This window comes from Mastomys coucha, unplaced genomic scaffold (assembly GCF_008632895.1).
Source record: "Mastomys coucha isolate ucsf_1 unplaced genomic scaffold, UCSF_Mcou_1 pScaffold13, whole genome shotgun sequence".
Taxonomy (NCBI): Eukaryota; Metazoa; Chordata; class Mammalia; order Rodentia; family Muridae; genus Mastomys; species Mastomys coucha.
The window spans coordinates 36281327-36288620 of NW_022196895.1; the positions used below are offsets into that span (position 1 = coordinate 36281327).

Consider the following 7294-nt stretch of genomic DNA (forward strand, 5'->3'; position numbering starts at 1 on the left):
ACTTTACTATTTCTTTTGGATTGAGCTGCTGATTCTGATTCACTTTTGGTGTTTTGCTAATGTACTAGACTGCAGACAATGAAGACTGGAATAGGCCTAAGGAACTATTTCTAAACAGGTCCACATCCTCCTTGTCCTATAGATATTCTCCTCCCCTACCTTTGGTCAATGGACTATAAGGGAAGTTGAAGCATTTAAGAACCTGCATTAAAGTAAGTTTTGAAAAATCTAAGCCTACAGGCCCAGTCCAACTTCATTTTCTCCAGAGAGGAGAGAGTGGCCTCCATCACCCCATTTGATGAAACTTCTATACAAAGCCCTATGTGGGTTTGGAGATCATTGTGGTTACTGGGCATGTGGAGATTCTGGGAGCATGGCACACTCAGGAAGGATATGGAAGATCTACTCCCAGTCCTCATCCCTTACTCTATGCCTGTCTTACATCTGCACAGTCACTCACATTCTTTGCAATATCCTTTATAGTCAGTGTAGTTGAAGTTAAGTAAGGTGTTTCCTCTGAGTTCTGTTAATGCTCATGGAGGGAATGGAGGAAGCCTAGCACAGAGTCAGGCAGAAGCCCAGGTCCCTGTCACCACTTGTAAGTCCCAAATAGAACACATCTTGTGTAGTTGACCTTGTCACCTGTGGGATATGACTCTAACTCCAAGTGGATAGTGTGAGAACTAGGGCTAATTTTGTGGTACCCAGCTGATATCCACTGGGCAGTTGCTTGGTGTGTAGAGAAAGTGTGCCATCACCGTACATTTTATTAACTAAAGGAACTGTTTCCCTGTGAGTGGTGTTGGGGAGTATCATTTTCTCTTGCCCTTATCTATCATACTTCCTACTCTTGGACATGACTTTTTGAAATTCCTTTAGGTTATATTACAAGGCTGGCTCTATGCCTTTACTTGAAGAAAATCACTGTGATGGCTTATGTGAAAGGATTTCTAAGGTAGGGTTGGGTATATTACAGCTCAGTGCATGGATCAGAAAACTATGTATTCTTCCCTTCTGCCCCATGTCTTTGCCCTGCCAAAGCCAATTCTTCCTTTCCATTTTTTTATGGAGTATGTTTATGGGTTAAATTTTTTTAAAAAAATGTGTGGACATTTTATTTATTAATATTTCAAATGTTATCCCCTTTCCCTGTTTCTGCTCTGGAAACCCCTTACTCTATCTACCCTCCTCCTGCTTCTATGAGGGTGTTTCCCCACTCACCTACCCACTCACAGTTCCCTGCTCTAGCATTTCCCTACACTGGGGCCTCGAGCCTTCACAGGACTAATGGTCATTCCTCCCATTGATGCCTGACAAAGCCATCCTCTGCTACATATGCAGCTGGAGCCATGTGTCACTCCATGTATACTCTTTGGTTGGTGGTTTAGTCCCTGGGAGCTCTGGGAGGTCTGATTGGTTGATATTATTGTTCTTCCTATGAGGTTGCAAATCCCTTCAGCTCCTTCACTCCTTTCTCTAATTCCTCCTTTGAGGATCCCATTGGGGCAAACCGATTCCAAGAACACATCAAAATGATCATTCACCATGATCAAGTAGGCTTCATCCCAGGGATGCAGGGATGGTTCAATATATGGAAATCCATCAGTATAATCTACTACATAAACAAACTCAAAGAATAAAGGCACATGATCATTTCATTAGATGCTGAGAAGCATTTGGCAAAAATTCAACATCCCTTCATGTTTAAAGTCTTGGAACGATCAGGAATTCAAGGGCCATATCCAAACATAGTAAAAGCAATATACAGCAAACCAGTAGCCAACATTAAACTAAATGGAGAGAAACTTGAAGCAATCCCATTAAAATCAGGGACTAAACAAGGCTGCCCACTCACTCCCTATCTGTTCAATATAGTACTTGATTTCTAGATAGAGCAATTAGACAACAAAAGGAGGTCAAAGGGATACAAATTGGAAAAGAAGAAGTCAAAATATCACTATTTGCAGATGATATGATAGTACACTTAAGTGACCAGAGAACTACCAGAGAACTCCTACAACTGATAAACAACTTCAGCAAAGTGGCTGGATATAAAATTAGTTCAAACATATCAGTAGCCTTCCTGTACTCAAAGGATAAAGGAGTTGAGAAAGAAATTAGGGAAATGACACCCTTCACAATAGTCACAAATAATATAAAATGCCTTGGTGTGACTCTAACTAAGCAAGTGAAAGATCTGTATGACAAGAACTTTTAAGTTTCTGAAGAAAGTAATCAAGGAAGATCTCAGAAGATGGAAAAATCTCCCATATAGTAAAAATAGCCATCTTGCTGAAAGCAATCTACAGATTCAATGCAATCCCTATCAAAACTACAACTCAATTCTTCATAGAGTTAGAAAGAGCAATTCTCAAATTCATTTGTAACAACAACAACAACAACAACAAAAAACCAAAACAGGATATCAAAAACTACTCTCAACGATAAAGGAACTTCTGGGGGGATCACCATCCCTGACCTTAAACTTTCCATTTTTTTTTTGGTTTGGATTTTTGTTTCTGTTTAAATTATGGGAACAAGATTCCATATAGCCCTAGGTAAACTAAAATTTGCTGTCAATTGAAACTGCCTTTGAACTTGTGACTCTTCTGTTTTCACCTCCCAAGTCCTGGGATCCTAGGTATGCACCATCCCTTATAGCTCACCATTTGGTTTTGGAAGTTTGAAGAGAATATACCATACTGTGTTGTAGTTGTGATTAAGACTGTATATTTCATGAAAACAGATATCTTCAGTTATGTTCTAATACTATAACAAATGCTTGGTCAGTCAACTTATAAAGAAAAGAGATTGTGTTTTTTGCTCATGGTTTAGTTTCTATGGTCAATTGACTCTACTACTTTAGGTTTATGGCAGCACTCAGCAGCAGGAACATGTCATGGAGCAAAACTTACTAATCTTAGCACTAGAAGCGAGAGCAAAACCCACATTGTGCTTCTATTCCATCTAAATACCTCCCCACTGGCCCTTTATCTTAAAGTTTCCATTATCTTCCCGTAGCACTAAACTGAGGACCCAGGCTTTAAAGCACAAGCTTTTAAGGAACATTTTAAAACCAGATTTTAACACACTCAGGTCCTTTGCAGACCCCTAAACCTGTGGATTTCACATCGAACTTGGAACAGAATGAGTGTTCCATGCTATCTCAAATATTCCCCTCTGTTAACTAATGTGCTATGTTGTTAGTGTCCCTTGGGCCTAAACTCTCAGAAGAATGTGATGAGAAGGCCAATATCTGCTGGCCTGAAAATAATGTGCAGTGGTGTGCCCTCTTCTAAGAGAACTCATTTCTTACATCTACCCACGTGCATTATCTTATCTGAGAAAGGAATCCAGTCATTCATAGCAACCATAATTCATGACCTTCTAGAGAGCATCTTTCAGTATGATTGCACACAATTTTATTGACACATAGGGTCAAGATCATTGTTTCCTAGGTATACTTGAGGTGAAAGGAAGCAGGTACAGTAGGTCAAAAGGTAAACGTTCACAGCAATTTCCCTCAACATAAAGCAAAGTAGAATCATAGCCTTACTATAGATCAACTTATCTTTAGATGAAGACATGCATAAATTGTATGGAACCACTTAACACTGTGGCCATGGTCATGACTCATGACAGTGTGAGAAATTTTAATGAAGTTTTCTTTAGACCGTAGTGAAGTTTCTTAACTGTATGACTCACTTACCATTCTTCTATCACCTGGAGCTGAATCAAACATGCAGGCCCCATCATGTTTGGGAAATCTCGGATGTTAATTTATCATTCCTCCCTTTAAAAGGCCTTCAGGGAGCAGGTAACATGTTGATGGATTATACACTCAATCTTGCCTCAGCAGTGTATGTAACGTTGTCCTCCCTCCTGTTAGAAATGAGAATTGCTTCCTCACCACAAGTCAGCTCTTATGCCTTGCTCATCTGCAAGTTTAGATCACTTAGTAAATTTAGAGATGATGGAGTTTACAGTGATAGTCATAAAAGCTTCATGGGGATGCCACGCAAAAGCAGCAGAAAAGGTTCTGTCCAAAGAGGTCTATGGGAAATAGCTCCATGGTGCAAAGGTACTGTGATCTTCGAGGATGCAGAACAGTACAGAAAATGGACATGATTTATCATGTTTTCCAGACTTGCTGCATTCTCTGCTGTGGTGATTAATTCTGTTGGGGAGGACAGTTCTGACATCTCACAGTGTGACCTGACTCTTTGAGTCCAAAGTAGAGTGCCTGTTAGCTTAAGATGAAGATGAATTTTAAAAATTTTGTTAAGAATGATCTTTTGGGTTCAGCTTTGCATATTATCCAAATTTTATATTAAAGGCTCTTTTTTTCTTTTGGTTCTTCAAGACGGGGTTACTCTGTGTAGCCCTAACTGTCCTGTACTCACTTTGTAGACCAGATTAGCCACAAACACACAAAAAATACAGCATTAGAGTCTCTTTATTAGAAGCTCAGGCTCAGGCTCTCCTCCAACCCAACCCTAACACAGCAGGACAGGAAAGGAAGACAGAGAAACCTTAAACCCTCAGCAGGACAAGTTTGTATAGGAAAATAGGAGCAAGAGAGGGGTGAGAGAAGGAATGTCCAGTCTGGCAAGCATCTAATAGAATGACTATAAGCTGACAGGCAGATGCTCTGAAGCAAGGTTGTATACAATCACAAACGGTCTGAAAGTACATCTGAAACAATCAGACTAATCTTTCATTAACTGTTGCTAGGAACTAGCTAGGGAGTAACTCTGGCCAAGGACAAGCCTTGGGATCCATCGTGGTATGTGGGTGCAGCTTGGGTTCTGCTGCAGGTCAAGTTCTCAGGCTTTTTTTCCCTTTCTTTAAGATGAAAGTCATCCTCAAGATGGAATAGGTTTGGCCTCTCGGGGGTGTCACCATCATTGTGTGTCACAGGCTACATCAGCTCCAGATAAATGTTCCCAAGCAACTCTTGTGAGAAGGAGGTGCCTTACCTTCCTTAGTACCCAGGGACATTATCCAGACTGTTTTACAACTTGTAGCCTACAGCAGTCTAACTCATACCTGATAATCAAACCACCACTTAGTGATATAGAAGATTATTCTAAGAGTAATAATGCTAAACCACTGTACTATCATCAACCATTCAATGGGTATTCTTGAATTTGCATTTCATTTTTCTTTACATTGAAAGAGTGCCTAAGTCCTCGCTGCCATTTCCTTTAAGTTGTTTCCTCTTAATTAATCTGATTGCCCAAAGGTGAAGTAACCTTTACTATGAACAGATGAATCAGCTAGCAGCCCTTGACAGAAGAACTCACAGCTCATTAAGAAATGAACTAGAACACAGAAAATGATTAGACCAAAACAAAACCAGTCAGAGTTTATTCGATCTTGTATTAAATGTATTATATAAACATATAATATAAAAGTATATAATCATATATATTTTATATATTATGTCATGTGTTATATAATTATATGTATGTATATAAATATAATATGTAATACATGTAACATAATGTATTATACATAACACAGATTATATATAACATATATGTATGTATAATATATACATGTATGTATATAACATATATTATATACATATAATACATCATTGTTAAATATATAATATATAATATTATATATATGGCATATGAATGCCTTATTTACCACTGAATAGCTGCAGATGTAGATGCTTCTTACTGAACTAGTCAGGTTTTCTTAAAATTTAAAAACCTTTCAAGAACTGAGATGTTACACATGCTAATACACACGTATTATCCAAGTTACATAAAAAACACTTAGGTTTCGTGTGAATTATGCAGCTGAATAGAATATAACTATGATTTCTCTCACACATGTATGCATAAGTATTAGATCGATATATGCAGCCATATTTCTATAAAGACATAAAGAAACTATTCAACAGTGTAAACTAACCTTTTCTCTGGAGTCACAAAAAGCAGCTGATGAAGCACATAAGAAGTCATGAGAAGAGATTAAATATATCAGTGACTTAACTTTATAGTTATATGGAAACCACAGATTTCTATAGGTATAATCCTATATAATATCATCTCAAATAAATTTTAGTACATATATCTGTTGTATTAGTAAAAGAATCTTAAAATATTTGTATTTTAGTAGTATTTTCTCTTTTGCTAGCTTATAAAAGTAATATCAAATATGGAAAAGATTTATATACCATAACTTTCATACAGAATCATCCAGAATATATAATATATAAAATTCTTCACACTCATAGTAGATTTTTATTATAAAATATTAAGCTATTAGAATTGTTTGACATGTGTATACATATATTCAGATTAAATATGGAAAATTCAGGATGAAAATTTAAATATATCCACTTATCTAATCTGTCTGTCTATGATATCTCAATCACATAGAAAAGAATTAAAAATATATTCAAGAAGAAAGATATAACTCAATCACATAAACACATACACATACACACACACATGCAGAGAGAGAGAGAGAGAGAAAGAGAGAGAGAGTTCCCTATACAGTAACATATTTTTAATCATTGTCAACATTTTCTGTGTATCCTTTTGGTTTTCTTTCTTTACTTTTCTTTGCAGCTATGGTTCACGTGTCCTTTTTAATTTACAGTAATAGTCTAAACTAAGTTTTTAAAATCTATAATGACATAGACAAAAACATTCTATGTCAATTTCACTTACAAATATACATTAAAACAGTATGTAAATAAGGGGCTAGACACATGACTTAACACTTTAGAGTACTTCCTGTTCTCCCCAAAGATTCAAATTCAGTTCCCTGCATCCATGTTGAGTGGCTCACAGCCTCCTGCAACTCTAGCTCCAAGGGATATGGTGGTCTCTTCTGGTCTCTCTCTCCACTGGCAACTGTATACATGTTAAATACACAGACCAACATGAACAAATACTCAAAAATAAATCTTAAAGGCTATAACTGAGATATTATCAACTCAAGAAAAACACAAAGGAAAAGCTGTATCTCTGGTATGTATCCTCTATTCCAAGATGAATCATTTCAAGTTTGATGTAATCTAAGAAAGAAAAAAATCCATCATTTACAGAACAAAATTTACTAGAAAAACTTAAGCACAAGTGCCTTATTTAATCATCAGGTAATAGCATCATTTTCTATAAAATAAACAAAGGAATGCTTATTATCATCATGGCTATTCAATCCTAGACTTGAGATAGTAGCCAGTGTAATAAGACAATGTCTGTAAGAGCCAGTCCTATAATTAATCCTAGACATCTTTATATTCACCTAAAAATGACAGTTATGAACT

General features: G+C 36.8%; 1 long non-coding RNA gene across 1 annotated transcript; it reads right to left on the reverse strand.

The window, feature by feature from the left end:
• Nucleotides 1–3749: 3749 nt before the first annotated feature.
• On the reverse strand, nucleotides 3750–6901 carry LOC116087603. The gene is made up of 3 exons (XR_004117506.1): nucleotides 6693–6901; nucleotides 5929–5954; nucleotides 3750–3882 (listed from the first exon to the last, which is right to left on the reverse strand). It is a non-coding gene; the product is annotated as an uncharacterized LOC116087603 (long non-coding RNA).
• Between the last annotated feature and the right edge of the window lie 393 nt (nucleotides 6902–7294).